Source organism: Musca domestica, unplaced genomic scaffold (assembly GCF_030504385.1).
Source record: "Musca domestica strain aabys unplaced genomic scaffold, Musca_domestica.polishedcontigs.V.1.1 14, whole genome shotgun sequence".
NCBI classification, from domain to species: Eukaryota; Metazoa; Arthropoda; class Insecta; order Diptera; family Muscidae; genus Musca; species Musca domestica.
The window spans coordinates 13525552-13542507 of record NW_026712192.1 but is presented as its reverse complement, the minus strand read 5'-3'; positions in this window follow the sequence as shown (position 1 = coordinate 13542507).

Sequence of the window (16956 nt, the reverse complement as noted above, 5' to 3'; positions counted from 1 at the left end):
TAAAATTCAACCGGTTTTGTATTCGCAGAGTGCTATGTTCAGACCCAGGCATCTTTTGACAAAATTCCGTATCAGGACATTTTAGTGATGTCCGCCTTTATATTCGTCCGTTTGTATGTACACACGATAACTCTAGAAGGGACTATCCGATTTCGTCCATGGACACACCGACGGACGGACAGGGTGGCTGTCATGCATAAATCGGCTCAGAAAGTGATTCTATGAAGATCGTCAAAAGTATCTATAGGTCTATCCCGTTTCCTTCTCCATATTACAAACAAATGCACGAATATATAATACCCTGAAAACTATGTGGTGTAGGGCAGAAGGACATACAAAATTAATCGAGTAAGTTCGGAGAGATAGGAGGATCCATATATCGATACATCGTGGGTCTAGGACCAATATTTCAAGATATAACGAACGTTTGGGTCACCACTTAGGATGGTAGAGCATAAAAATCAGTATGCCGACCATAGGAACCTGCTATTCTGACAGCTGAAAAGTGGTGAAAAAATTATTTTTATACCCTCCACCATACTATGGAGGGTATATTAACTTTGTCATTCCGTTTGTAACTCCTCGAAATACTCATGTCAGACCCAACAAAGTATATATATTCTTGATCAGCGTAATATTCTAAGTCGATTTAGCCATGTCCGTCTGTCTGTCGTAATCACGCTATCTTTCGAACGAAACGAGATAGAAGGCTAACAGGTTGCACACGTGTTTATTTTTCCAGTAGGCAGGTTAAGTTCGTAAATGGGCCATGTAGGTCCACGTTTTCATATAGCCCCCATATAACGGTACCTCCCTATATTCGGTATTTTGATGGCATTAGCGACATTATTCACCGGAATTGTTTCAAATTTGGTATTTGAAGTTCGAAATGGATACTACAGCCTATGACAGAAAAATGTCTATGCAGGTCCAGGTCTTCGTATAGGCCCCATATATCAGTACCTCCCGAAATTGTTTGAGATATCGTATTTGACGTTAGTAATAGATGCTATAGCCTGTAACAGAAAATTGTCTATGCTGATCCAGGTCTTCGCACAGCTCCGATATAATGGTACCTCCCTATATGCGATATTGATGATTTTAGCTAGATTATTCACCGTTTATTTCAAGTTTCGAATTTGAATATGGTAATGGCTTATGACAAACAATGCCTATGTAGGTCCACGTCGTATAGACCCCTATACAACGGCAATATTCGGCATTTTTTAAATTTAACAGAATTTTTTAAGGTTTTGTTTTTTTTTTTAATTTCCAAATGGTGGAGGGTATTCAAAGTTTGGCCCGGCCGAACTTACTGCTTATTAACTTGTTAAAGTTGAAAATTTTGCCACTTTTTTAAATTCTAATAAAATTGTTTCAATTATCTTAAATTAGAGTAACGAAAGTGAAACGGAGGAATCTTGAAGTTATGTTAATCCTTCTAGTGCCGACTTCAGGACACTTACCTACAATAGAATTATCACTACAAGTGAATATTCAATTTGTTGTGGCTTCTTCTTGAACCAGGGCAAAAACGAGCAACCCATCCATGTTTGCAACTTGGTCTACAATTGAAGTTTTATCCGATTATATACTTTCAGACAGAATTTCCTCCTTGATTATATTTAATTATGCTCTCCCAGCAGAATATTGTTCGAGAGATTATTTGGCCCTTATCCAGAGACAGCCACTCAATCCAAGTGGTGACCTTAAAGGTTAATGACAGGCATCATCTACGATACGTTTTCCCACTAATTAACACACATCCACCTAGTTGTCAATCAATGTGGCAACAACAATTTAACCATGTATTTAACATACAAACATACATGGTTCGTCCATGCTGAGAGACAGACAGATACGGCACATGGACTGAGCTGTCCACCGAAAGATGTCTCCACTCATATTCATTAATGTGCGGTCTCAGATTACCAAAACCGTAACCAACAAACACAGCAGAGACCACAACACAACGCAACAAGAACAAACCACCACCGCCACCATAGTCACAGAACAGTCGGGACTGGACCAGTGTGGTGCAGACAAACAGGCCAGACCTTATGTTTCATGTCATCTTCGATCTCCGATCCAACGAGATTGAGGGAAATGAAAACCAAACCAAGTGTTTCATAATTAATTTTGATTGATTTTGTTATGTTTTGCCTTGCAGACTACGAACTACGGATGAATGGCAAAACATTCTGATTTGTTGAATGTCTTCCAAACGGGATTGATTTGATTTGTTGGCCGATTGTCCGGCGTGTTGATTTTGAGACAGAATCAACGGTTTACGCGTTTTGTTTTTCGTTTAATTTTTGTCAGTTGTGCGTTTGGCACGCAGCCTGGCCGTTTTGTTTTTTGGTCTTATCTGCCTCCCAAAAAGAAAAGAAATGAAAAAGAGAATTTCCTCATTGGTTTCATGTGTTTTTTTTTAATTTTTTTTTCGGCTTAATTTGTAATTATAGCATAGCGGTCTTGGAAATTGCTTAACCATAAATAGATTGGCTGTGCCAGGTGATTTTTTCTCCTCTTTCAGTTTATTTCGCTTGAATTTAGATTGAAATCGTTAAAACTAAATCACGTTTGATGGCTTGTGTAATACATTGAGAGAAAATATTTAATTTTTAGCTTGTATTCTGGCGTGGATTAGTCTGTGCTTGTTTTGTGTATCATTAGTAGGTTCCTCTCTTACAGGGTGAGATAACAAAACTGCAATAAAGTCAAACGCCATAATTTTTACATTTTTTTTAAATTCTATTAAATGTCGGAAATAGCATCAAATTGTAGAATTAGGAAACTCATTTCGTAACTATTCTTGGGTGGCGCGTACTGAGTGCCATGGTGCTGAGTCCTGTTGTAATGTCCAAGGTCTGCGGTCAAAATGTTTGCTTGCCGAAGGCTTTAAAACACCCTCCAGAATATTTTCGCGATAATATTCGGCATTTATTCTTATGCCTGATCAAGTATCCAAAAATATACTTTGTTGGATCTGACATAAGTATTTCGAGAAGTTTCAAACGAAATGACAAAGTTAATATACCCTCTATAGTGTGTTGAAGGATATAAAAAAGAATACATGTATAGTGGAATTTTAGAGTTAACAACGGAAAAAACTTAATAGAGGAGACAATTTTCCCCGTCTTTCGCAGTTTTGTAAATCCTCGGAATCCATGGATTTTAGTCAATATTACACAGAACAAGTTAAAAAGCAGTAAGATCGGACGGGCCGAACTTTGAATACCCTCCACAATTTGGAACGAATTTAGAAATTTTCGAAAAATAAAATCTTTAAAAAATTCTTATATTGGGGTCTATACGACGTGGACCAACATAGGCGTTGTTTGCCATTAGCTATTGCCATATTCAAATTCGAAACTTGAAATAAACGGTGAATAATGTAGCTAATACAATAAAAATATCGTATATAGGGAGGTACCGTTATATCGGAGCTGTGCGAAGACCTGGACCAGCATAGACAATTTTCTGTCACAGGCTATAGCATCCCTTACTAACGTCAAATACGATATCTCAAACAATTTCGGTGGGCCTATACGAAGACCTGGACCTGCATAGGCAATTTTCTGTCACAGACTGTAGTTTTACGAACTCTAAATAAGTAATTTGAAACAATTCCGGTGAATAATGACGCTAAAATCATCAAAATGCCGAATATTGGGAGGTACCGTTATATGGGAGCTATACGAAGACGTTGACCTGCACAGACAATTTTCTGTCTTAGGCTGTAGTATCTATTTCGAACTTCAAATACCAAATTTGAATCAATGTTGGTGAATAATGTCGATATAATCATAAAATATCGGGAGGTACCTTTATATGGGCGCTATATGACAACGTGAACCTACATTAACCATTTACGAACTTAACCTGCCTACTGGGAAAATAAACATGTGTGCAAAATTTTAGCCTTCGAAAAATAGCGTGATTACAACAGACAGACGGACATCACATTAAACAACATTAAATTTTTTGCTGATCAAGAATATATATACTTTGTGGGGTCTAAAATGTATATTTCGAGGTGTTACAAACGGAATGACAAACTTAATATATTATGGTGCAGGGTATAAAAAATACGGGAAATATTTTGGTGGAATCAAATTGAGGGTTTCTTATCCATTTTTAAAATTAAGCAAGAAAAAAAAAAACATAAATTTCCGGTCGAACTTTTAAAACCCTCCAACATTGAGTAAAGAAAACATTTTTATATAAAAGTATCTGATTTTAAACGTGTTCCTCTGTAAACTACAAATACCAGTAAGACCGTTTGGATAATGCTGTTAAACTTTTCAAAAAACCATAAAATGGGTGAGGCCGTTATATGGGAGTCTCTGAAAGCAATTTTATACTTCAAGGATTGGCATCTACCAAATCTTCTAAAATACCAAATTTGAAACAATTTCGTGGGTAAATGTGACTAGGATTAACAAATTATCGAATATCTGTGGAAAAATTGTGGCAAAAATTATTAAAATATTATTTATCAGGAGGACTACACCAAAAGTTGACCAACGGAGCTGGGACACATTATTACCTACAAATACAAATTTTTAGACATACCGTGTAAAAATTTAGAAAAAATGGTCAAAATACAGAATATTGGGAGGTATCGTTATATGGAGGCTATACAAATTAGTGGACCTATGCATATAATGTTTCGCCACCGGAGCTAGAACCCATAATAACCTAGAAATGCAAAAAATCAAAGTACCGAATACTGGGAGCTATTGCAAAACGTGAGCCGATATATCCAATTCCCAGCACCAACCATCCTAGGCACAATACAAATTGTTCTGCGGACAGACAGTCAGATATCGTTGAATAGACTTGGAATTTAATGCTGATCATGAATATGTATACTTTATGGCGTATACGACGAATATATAGGGATGTTACAAACGCAATGACAAAGTTAATATATCCTCCTTTTCATGGTGGAGGGTATAACAAATTTTCTCTAAGTGTAATAGTTTTTGGAAAAATATTTTGTGTAAAATGTAATTAAGTTTCTATCGCAATGTTTAAGCTTTTTGCCTTGTTGTTAGTTTTGCCCCCAAAGTGCTGGTGTGTTTTTTAAAAGTGTCTAATTTAGAGTTTGCGTGTTTTTAATGTGTTAAAGACACACAAGCTTTTTTGGTCTATTGATATAAATGGTATATAAATATATATAGATTTGTTTTGGAAATTTATTTTCATTTTCGTGTGTTAAATTCCATTTCGATTAAACTGTCCAAAAAATCTTGTTGATGATGTTGATATCTTGACATCTTAATAAATGATCGATGCTATTTTTGAATAAATTAAATTAAAGCGTCGCAATAATTGCTAAATATGAAAACAAATGAAAAAGCGAGAAATCTAACGTTATTCCAACTAAAATAAAGAGGAAGTATTGTTTATTAAACTAAATAGTGTCACAAAAAAAAAACAAATAAAAGTAATAATAATAATAATAATAATAATAATAATAATAATAATAATAATAATAATAACAACCATTAAGGAAAGGTCAAAAGTCGTGCGGGGACGACTATATGATACCATATACCACTGTGCGTTTACTAGAGCTCCCGTAACAAAAAAAGTTTATATTGGGGATTTATGTGTCATACAAACCTTATTTGAATGCGGGAGGTACCGTAATATGGGGGCTATACGAAGACGTGGACATGCATACTAATTCTTTTGCCACAAGTTGTAGTACCCATTAAGATCTTTTAATACGAAATTTGAAACGATTCCGGTAAATAATGTCGCTGAAATCATCAAAATACCCAATATCGGAAGGTACACTTATATGGGGGCTATACGAGGACTTGGACCGGCATACAAAAATTTTTGTCATAGGCTGTAGTACCCATTACAAACTTCAAATACGAATTTTTAGATAATTCCGGCAAATAATGTCGCTAAAATCATGAATATACCGAATATCGAAAGGTACTGTTATATGGGAGCTATACGAAAACGTGGACCGACATGGCCCATTTACGAACTTAACCTGCTTACTGGTAAACTATGGATGTATGCAAAATGTTAGCCTTCTATATCGATTCATTCGAAACATAGCGTGATTACAATAGACAGACGGACAGACAATTTTACGCCGATCCAGAATATATATACTTTGTAGTGTCTATTATGAATATTTCGTGGATTTACAAACGGAATGGCAAAGTTAATATTCCTTCCATAGAATGGTGGAGGGTATACAAATCTATCCAACTGTGTTTAATAAAACATACATGTTTGAAAATAGACGTAAAATCGGATGAAGATGTATATCGAAGGTATATAAAAATCTGAACCGATCTCGATAAAATTTGGCAGAGGTATTTTTGAGCTGCGTCTGATATCATCGTGCACATTATGCATGTAAGGGACTTTAAAACCAAATCTGATGAAACATATATATGGGAGCTATAGGTATATCAGAACCGACTTTTACCAATATTTGAAGTACCTATTTCTGGACTGAATTCAGTCGAAAGTACCAAAAATTAAGTCCATTTGGACTGATATCAGACATTTGGTGCTATATCCAAATCTGAGCTATACAGGAAATCTGAAACGTTCTTGACAAAATTTTAGGTACTTACGCATGTGAGGACTTAAACCCCCAAATCGGATGAAGCATGTATATGGGAGCTGTAGCTATATCTGAACCGATTTTCCACAAATTTGATATACTTGCTTCTAGACTGAATTCAGTCGGATGTTTTAATATTCAGGTCATTTGGGCTGATATTGGCCATATGATTCCGATTATCAGAAATTTCAATAGGGTTCGTCCTTGAGCCAAACTAATATTGTTTACAAAATTGCAACCCAATCGGATGATACAGGGTGAGATGAAAAAACTACAACCTACTTTAGACTGCTGTCATTTCTAAGTCCGTCCAACAGCTCTTAAAATTATTCCCGTGACAGCTCATTATATTGTTTACAAGCATACAATATTGAGAATTTTCCAGAAAAAAAGTTATTCGTGATGGAATTCAAGCGTGATAGTGTGATTTCTTCTTCTGGTAGCGTAGCCCGACGTCAAGGAAGTGGACGGAAGAAAAAAGCAACATCAGCAGAAATGGTTCGAAAATAAAGAAGCTACTTGATAGAATCCCGCGTCGCAGTGGCCGAAAAATGACTCGTGAGCCTAACACATGGTAATATTCCATTTGGCAAATATTGAAAAATGAGCTCGGGGTAAAGCCATTGAAATTTTAAAAAAGTGTACGCACTTACACCGCAACAGAAAGAAAATAGACTCAAAAACGCTAACGAGTTGATTCGCTTGGCCGAAAGGGGTGAATTAAAAGATACCAAAGTGTCGATCACCTCAAACAAGCGCTTCGCCGGGATTGGCCCAAAATACCATAGAAGCACATTCGAACATCGCCAAAGGTAACCAATTTGAATAAATCTAAACTTATTCCAAAGTTTTATGCTATTTAAAAAAATTGTAAAAATTATGGGGTTTGACTTTATTGCAGTTTTTTTCTGATATAAGACATTTAGCGCTATATCCAAATCTGAGCTATACAGGAGCTATATCCAAATCTGAAACGATCTTGACAAAATTTAAGGCTCTTATTTCTGAGCTGTATCTGATATCTGGTACCAAAGATCATGGGTGTGGAGTACATATTACGCATGTGAGGGACTTAAACCCCCCAAATCGAATGAAACATGTATATGGAAGCTATAGATATATCTGAAACGATTTTCAGCAAATTTGGTATGCTTGCTTCTAGTCTGAATTCGGTTGGATGTTCCAAAATTCAGGTCATTTGGACTGATATTGGCCATATGTTTCCGATTATCACAAATTTCAGTATTGTTTGCGAAATCGGATAAAAGTAATGTGACCCGCATTTTGTTCAAAAGAATACGTGGACGAACTGACATGCATAAATCGTGGTTCTATGAAGATCATCATAAAGTGGTTCTATGAAGATCATCAAAAGTAACTATGGGCCTATCTCGTTTCCTTCACCAGGTTACAAACAAATGCACAAAATTATTTCGGATTTTTAAAATCGTTTTGGTTACTCAAAACTTTGACCCTTTGTTAGGGAGGTACGAAAAGGAATGGTCCAATCTCTACCATCTTTATAACAGATCTTGTGTTGATAGAAATGTTGAGATGTGTCAAGTCATTAATGGATATTCAAAATTTTGACCCTATGTGGGGGAGATACTAGAAGTAGTGGACCGATGTATTCCATTTTCACATCAGGCCTTGGGTTAATAAAATTATTGTGATGTGTGAAAGGCAATTGGACTGTTAAATCACTTTTTATAAGAGTTAAAATTATTCAAAGTTCTGACCCTTTGTGAGCGAGGTACTTGATGGAGTGAACCTATATTGTCCATTTCCGACCCTGACCTAGTACTGATGCAAATATTAGGAGTTGCAAAGTTAGAGCAAAATCGAATTATACTTTCTCTTTCTGTGCAAAAAAAAATATTTTTTTGAAAATTTCGACCTTTTCTGGGAGAGGTGTCAGAAGGAACGGACCGATATATGCCATCTTATCACCAGACCTTGGGTTGATAAAAATATTAGTATGTTTGAAATTTCAAGACAATCACACTGTTATATCTCATTTTATAACATTTGTAATTGTTCAAAGTTTTGACCCTTTTTGGGGGAGGTACTTGGTGGAGTGAACCGACATGGTCCATTTTCGCACCTGACGTAGACCTGACGCAAATATTAGTATTTTGCTAAGTTGAAGCAAAATCGGATTATCTTTTGTCTTTCTGTGCAAAAAAAAAAATTGAAAATTTCGACCTTTTTTGGGGGAGGTACCAAAAGGAGTGGACCGATGTACTCCATCTTAGCAACAGACCTTGGGTTAAAAACTTATTTAGATGTTTGAAATTTGAAGCCAATCGGAGACTCACATCACATTTTATAAGAGTTGTAATTATTAATCAGTAAAGAAAGTCTTAAAGTCGGGCGGGGCCGACTTTATGATACCCTACATCACTTTGCTAATTAAGTAGAGCTCCACATAACAATTAAAAGTTTTTATGGGAGAATTCAATCATACACGCTATGATTATAATTATAATTTAAAGTTCATAGGACTAAATATCCCGAAGCATTTGTATCTTTTAAATTCGGAATTGTATTGCCCATTTGGTGCACAATTAATTTGAAATCGGATAAATATATATATGGGAGCTATATCCAAATCTGAACCGATATCGATAAAATTTGGCAAATGTATTTCTGAACTGTATTTGATATATTTCCCTGAATATCGTTGTTACGGAGTGCATATTACGGTTGTGGGTAACAAATATAACAAATCGGATGAATAATATATATGGAAGCTATAGCTATATCTGAACCGATCTTCACCAAATTTGACATACTAGCTTCTAGACTCAATTCGGTCGTAAGTGCCAAATTCCATCCCATTTGGACAAATATTAGACGTTTGGTGCACAATAAAAGGTAAATCGGACGAAGTTATATATGGGAGCTATATCCAAATCTGAACCGATCTCGATAAAATTTAGCAAATGTATTTCTGAGCTGTATTTGATATATTTCCCCAAATATTGCTGTTACAGAGTGCATATTACGGCGGCGGTGTACAAAAATAATAAATAGGATGAACAATATATATGGGAGTTATAGCTATATCTGAACCGATTTCGATCAAATTTGGCATACATATTTTCAGGCCTAATTTGGGTGTATGTGCAAAATTCCATACAATTCGGGATGATATTACACGTTTGGTGCACAATAAAAAGCAAATCGGACGGAGATATATATGGGAGCTATATCTAAATTTTGACCGATTAGCTCCAATTTCAATAGGGTTCGTCCTTGGGCCAAACAAAAGATCTTTGCAAAATTTCATCTGGATCGTGCAATAAATGCGACCTGTACTTTGTTTACAAAAATACATGGACAGACGGACGGACAGACGGACGGACAGACGGACGGACAGACGGATGGATGGACAGACGGACGGACGGACATGCATAAATCGACTCAGAATGTGATTCTATGCAGATCATCAAAAGGAACTATGGGTCTATCTCGTTTCCTTCTGCCTGTTACAAACAAATGCACAAAGACATAACACCCTGACCACCTTGTGGTGTAGGGTATAAAAATGTACCTGATAGACTGGACCGATATTGTCCATTTTCACACCTGACCTAGCACTGATGAAAATATAAGGATTCGCTAAGTTGGAGCAAAATCGGATTATCCTTTCTCTTTCTGTGTTATAAATTATTTTCTTTGGAGATTTTAACATTTATGTGGGAGTTGCCAGTATGAGTGGACCGATATTGTCCATCTCCGAACTCGATCTAAGTTTGACATAGATATTACGATGTACTTAGTTTGGACAAAATCGGATAGTCCCTTCGAGAGTTATCGTGCGCACCAGCCAGCCAGACAGACGGACGGACGGACATGGCTAGATCGACTCCAAATGTCCTTAAACGGATTTGATCCAAAGAGACCTAGGGTCTAAAACCGTTATTACGATGAGACACGTTTAGACAGTATCAAACGATATATACCTTCTATAGCCATATAGTTGAGGGTATAATTACATCAGTACATGTAATGTTCATAATCCTTTAATGCTTTAATCTTCAGTAAAACATATTTGGTTTACTTAGGTAAAACGTTTGTTGCCCCAATTATGAAAAATATTGTATCCATGAAGGTTATAAAAATATAATAACGACTCCCTTATCCTTCATAAAGCTTATTTAAGTCATTCCAAAAGAACATACTTTAAAATGTATTTATTATACATTTTGAAAAGAGAAAATAAATAAATAAGAATTTCTTTAATTTGTTAACAATTTAAAGGCAACTCAAAATGGGTTATTACGTTTTGCTTCTTAAAGGCTTAAGTATTTCCATGAAAATCCATGGCGTGGAAAACATCATTCCTTTGAATCCGTACGTATGTATGTACGTATGTTTGTATGTAGAACAGATAAGCTGAAGATAAACTTCTTAATTTCCTCCCTTTTTGCATGGAATTTCATTTGCATAACTTTTTCGCTTTTAATTAACAAAAATACTTTACGCAACATTTTCTGCTGTACATTTTCCTTTCACACGTTTGCCACAACAACAACAACAGCAACAACACGTTCTAATGCTTGACATGCAAAGAAAGTTCCCCGAAATGTCTGCCAGTCAGTCAGCCAGTCATTAAAAAGTCTTGAAGTTAATGACTTTTAACAATATGACGACGAACAAATGGCCGGGTGGTCGGGCGGATCGCCAGATTACTTTATAAGAAACGTACATCCATACATACATTAATAATCAGACAAGTATTGATTTCAGAGAATTTATTGTTCGTTTTCTTGCAACCTGTGTTGATTCGGTTTGTCCGCCAGTCAGTTCGATGCGATTTGGTGGAAAAACATTATTTATTGACTTTCAAATAATTGTGCACGTTTTGTATGTATACCGTGGTGGCATTTATATTCTTCTGGTGACTGCTTTTATTATCCAACCACCAGGGAATGAAGGGTATATCTGGTAAGTTGTTTTGTTTGTAACACCTTATTGCTGTTATTTTTTTTCCTAGACTTTAGTAGCGATTTCGAACTTCAAATTCGAAACAATTCGGTTAATAATGTCGTTAAAATTATCAAAACACTGAATATCGGGAAGAATTGTTATATGGGGGCTATACGAAGACGTGGACCTGCACGGACAATTTTCTGTCTTAGGCTATAATATCCCTTTCGAACTTCAAATACCAAATACCATTTGAAACCATTACGGTCTATAATGTCTCTAAAATTATAAAAATACTGAATATTTGGACGTACCGTTAAAAAGGGGCTACTTGGAGACGTGTACCGACAGAGAAAATTTTCTGCCATAGGTTGTACGAAATTTGAAACAATTCCGGTATATAGTGTCGCTAAAATCATAAAAATACCGAATATTAGGTGGTACCGTTATATGGGTGCTAGACGTTGTTCGACATGACCCATTTACCAATTTAACCTGCCTACACATGTGTAGGGTCTATCATGATTTTTTCGAGGGGTTACAAAGGGAATGACAAAGTTAATATGCGCTCCATGTTATCATCTAATTTGGTAGGACATTGAGGAAGAAACCTTGAAAATACCGAAAATCAGGAGGTATCGTTACATGCGAACTACACCAATTAGTGGACCTAAATTGCAGTTTTTTTTTCGCAAGGAGAGAACAGACCTACAGAGAACCCCTATTGTCAAGATTCATCTGATTTGGATGAAAGGTTTGGGAAAAAAAAAAAACTAAAAAACACCGAAAATCGGGAGGTACCGGTTACCGGTAACGGCTAAACAGTTTGCGGTCCTTTATTGAAAATTTTGCTCAAGGAGAGAACATACCTTTCAAGAACCTAAAATCTCAAATTACAGCTTATTTGATTGGAATTTGTGACAGAAACCTTGAAAATACCGAAAATCGAAAGGTACCGTTATATGGAGGCTATGCCAATTATTGGATCTGAGTCGACGATTTTTCGCAGAGAACAGACCTACCGAGATCCTTAATTATCAAGTTTCATCTAATTTGGTTGGAAATTGTGCGAAAATAGCAAAAATCGGAAGATGCAGCTATATGACCACCAGTTAGTGGACCTGTAGCAAATATTTTTTGTAGGGAGAGAATCTTACCTACCAATAACCCAAATGTAAAGTTTCGTCTGATTTGGTTGGAAATTAAGCCAATCAAGCCCAGCTTGTTGAGCCTGGAAAGGGCGAATTGTGGCAAATGCTTCCGAGATTGTAGCGAGTTCGCATTATTAAAATACCTTATCATACCCTCAACGACGTTATTAGCTATGGACATTCATCTGTCTAAGAATGCCAGTCCAGTATTCGTCATAAAGTCTTTTATCCCATCTATTTGCGCCTTTTCATAGATCGTCCTACAGAAATGGGATCTATATGATCCATCTTCCCTTCGGAAGTGGCGGAGGCCCAGGCAAGAGTATTTTCCTTTCATCTGGTGAGGCGAAATGTGAAACCAGACGAGGAAATATAAAATCAGAGGCGACGATAGGTCTGATCTCAAGATACCACTCCATCCGAAATACAGACCTTTGGTCCTTGACGGGCATAGTGTATATGACGAATACAATTTAACCCCTCCTGAGCTACCCCTAAGTAGCTCATCTTATACCAACCAGCTGAAACCTCCTAAAATTAGGGTATGCTTATCCCGGTCGACCAAGGAAGATCGTAGCACAACATTTCCTTACAGGACATACCGTATATGAAGAATACGGACGAACCTCTCATTTTATACGAGACAGGAACCTATTCCGATCCTGTCTTCAGAACCAGCTGAAAAATCCTAAAATTAGGGTATACTATGCCCAGCCGACTAACAAAGCCCGTAGCACAATGTAACGAATTACAGATGAAGGACATTGAGGTATTCGTTAGCGCACCAATTGACCGACCAAACAAGTGGACCTGAAAAAGGCTTAAAGGACATCCTCGGTATAGGTAAGAAAGAGACTGGCAGATGGAGGTACCGGTATGTTGCAGGAAAGGTTGTTATACAACATGGAGCCAAGAAGGGAATATTGAGGAATTCCTACCAAAGCGGAGAGTAGCTCACCCACTTAAACCCTGAAAAATCTATCCTTTAGAAAATTTCGCGATTATTCTACAAGATGGGCTGTCAAAGCTAAGCGAATGAAATTTATATAAAATTCCATCATGCCAGACAGAGTAAAAAACCCTGGCAATCTATCTAGGAACACGGTTATAGTTCCGTACTTCCTTTTAAAGTCTTTACCAACAAAGCTACTAAAAGCGATTGAGGAATGGATCGTAGATGTACCACTTTTCTTCCACGGTTCTTCTAATCCCTTGCCACAATAGGGAATTCTAATTACTTTCCGAACGGAGATAGAAGTGAAATAGGCTGTAGTTGACACACTGAGTGGGATCACAACCCCCCTTCAGTAAAGGTATCATTTTAGCCTCCTTCCAAGACGTAGGAAAGTCCCCTAAATTCAGAAAATGTTTGAAGAGGAACGTCAAAAATACAGAACAACATTTCCTGCCCTTTTCAAAGGTAAATCGGGAATTCATTCCATACCGCTGGATTTACGGGCTGGTGGCCGTAAAAGCACCATCTGGGGATAGACAAACACACTGTCTTCTCAAAGGAAGGTATTGTCCCCAGTCATTTGCAGCACTTTAACTGCCAAACGACAAAACGGAAAAATGACCTCCACCCCCTCTACCGCCAAGATGACTTCATGCTAAAAAGTGTAGTTGACCAAAACTCTCTCGAGTCGAGCGTTCTCTGAATCTAGTCCGCCAATATGTTTCCCATAGCCGTTAGAATTGACCCTAGCACAAGTGACGTCTACATTTCGTCACTGAAGCATCAATGCCATCTCGGAATGCGGAACCTAGATTCTCAATACAGCTATATATATCTGAAATGGATACCATGCGGTCGGCTGGCAGAGTTACCTCATCCAAGACGATGCGCAAGCGTTGCCTATATCACAGGAGGTTCATCCGGTCGTAGTTAGAAGACGACCTGACTCCTCCATTTTGTAAGGAGCCTATGCCTATCTCTATGAGGATCGTACTATGGTCAGTATCAAAGAAAGAAAGTTTATTGTGCTAAGCTCATTTTTGGCTCAATGGGTACGTAAAGAGCAGAATTTTCGATTTGGATTGAAGATCAGCCAGAAGCATTGCAAATACTACCAATACATCCAGAAAAAGTCGAAGTTGGTGCGGTTTATGAGCAGGTGGCATCAATGGACATCAATTGGACCGTACTTCTTCTCAATAGTGATAACGGTAATAGTAAGTCCACGAACATGCGACCTAGACATCGGCTATCGAACATACCTTCAGTGAGTTACCGAACTCCAACAACCTAAGATAGCCTGGATATCATCTTCCTAGTGGACGACCATCCCCTAATGATTATACCACCAGTCCTCTACCCATCTGCGAAGAACTGGGAGTCAACATCCCAACCACCTACATCGTAAACCCTGATTATCTTCCACTCGTTAGCCCGAAAACCAGTCACTAAAGTTTTCAATCGATCGTCAGCATCCCGAACATCAACACCGTTATAACTCTCAACCCGTTGACAAGCAAAGACCAAACGTCCTGAATACCTTCAAGACGACAAAACCATGTTAAGACTACCGTGAGCTGATATCCATTTATTGTTTTTTGTGGTCGAAAATACCAGGTCTTGACTTGCCAGATCTTGTGGCATCAAAAGGACGGTGCCACACAAATTAAGAGGCGAGTACAGTGAACATTTTTTTCACGTTCGGGACCGATCGGATAATTTGAGGCACCGTCGGGGTCACCATTAGCATGAAATAACCTTTAAACATTAAATTATATGGTCCGCTATAGTCCAATTAAGATTTTATACATAAATCTGAATTGATTTTTTAACTTTCTTATGGCTCCTAAAAAATCACCCTTTATATAAAAATATTTTCCACTTTCTGATATGCAGTATGTTCTTTGTTTTCATTACCTTTTAACGGGTTATTCGGCTCACACAACTACCAAGTTCTTATTTCTGAGATTAAATCGAATTTTATCAGTAATGCTCGAAGGGTGTTTATGTGTAGACCAAACCTCAATTACTCATATCCCATTCATTGCCGTTGATTAAACTTCGAGCAAATGATTCAATGTTTTTAGGGTGTAAATGTAAATTTACGCTGTTGCCGGCTATGGTGTCGAACAGGCGAGTAACCATGCGGCACGTATTGTCCGTACAACAAAGACACAAAACGAAACACCTGAGAGCTTTTTTGATGGCTGCTGACACAATACCATGTCGATGGTATTTTCCAAGGGTAATACAACAGAATGTCGTCCGTCTGTCCCTCCATCACCTAACCCAGCATTTTGTAAGACTATTAAATAATTTCAGCATTGGACGCAACCGCGCCATCGATAGACTGTCGTCCTTGGACAATTTTTGTGTTGCATAGATTGAAAGTAATTAATTTTAGAGATTAATTCATGTAAATCAGTATTAAATACTTGTTGACATTAAACAAATTGAGTGGGGAGGTAAATACTTTAGGGTAGGTAGGCGGGTATGCATGCAAGCAGTAAGGTATAGAGGGAGACATGAGGTACGAAGTTATGTATAAATGTCTTACCAACCCTATCTAATTTCCTGATAAAATGTTTTAGTTTGAATTTAAATTATTTAAATAAAGTTTATAAAATTATTTTTTGAAGTTTTTAGGGCTAGGCGGCACGAATGCATATTTTAGGGGGAGATTTTGTTTGCAAATAAGCAACAACGTTTATTTAAATATTCATCCAAAATATTTCCATTAATTTTGTTTTGAAAACTTTTTTGATTAATTTATAATTAATGTATGGTGGAACAAATTTTGGTTTGGTTTTTAATTAAGCTTTCCTCGATATGTTTTTATATCCTCCACCATAGTATGAAAGGCATATTAAGTTTGTCATTCCGTTTGTAACACCTCGAAATACACATTTTTAGACCCCACAAAGTATATATATTCTTGATCAGCATAAAATTCTATGTCGATTCAGCGATGTCCATCCGTCCGTCTATCCGCCTGTCCGTCTGTAGAAATCACTCTAGCTTCCGAACGAATAGAAATAGATTGATAAAATGTTACTCAAATGTATGTTATGTCTGCAGGACTTTTGGGATTGAAAATGGGCTCATGTAGGTTCACGTTTTGGTATAGCGCCCATATATGATACCTCCCGATATTAGGCATTTTGATGATCTTAGCGAATTTATTCACCGGAATTGTTTCAAATTTCGTATTTGAAGTTCGTAATGGATACTACAGACTAATACAAAAAATTGTCTGTGCAGGTCCACGTCTCCGTAAAGCCCCCAAATAACGGTACCTCTCGATATTC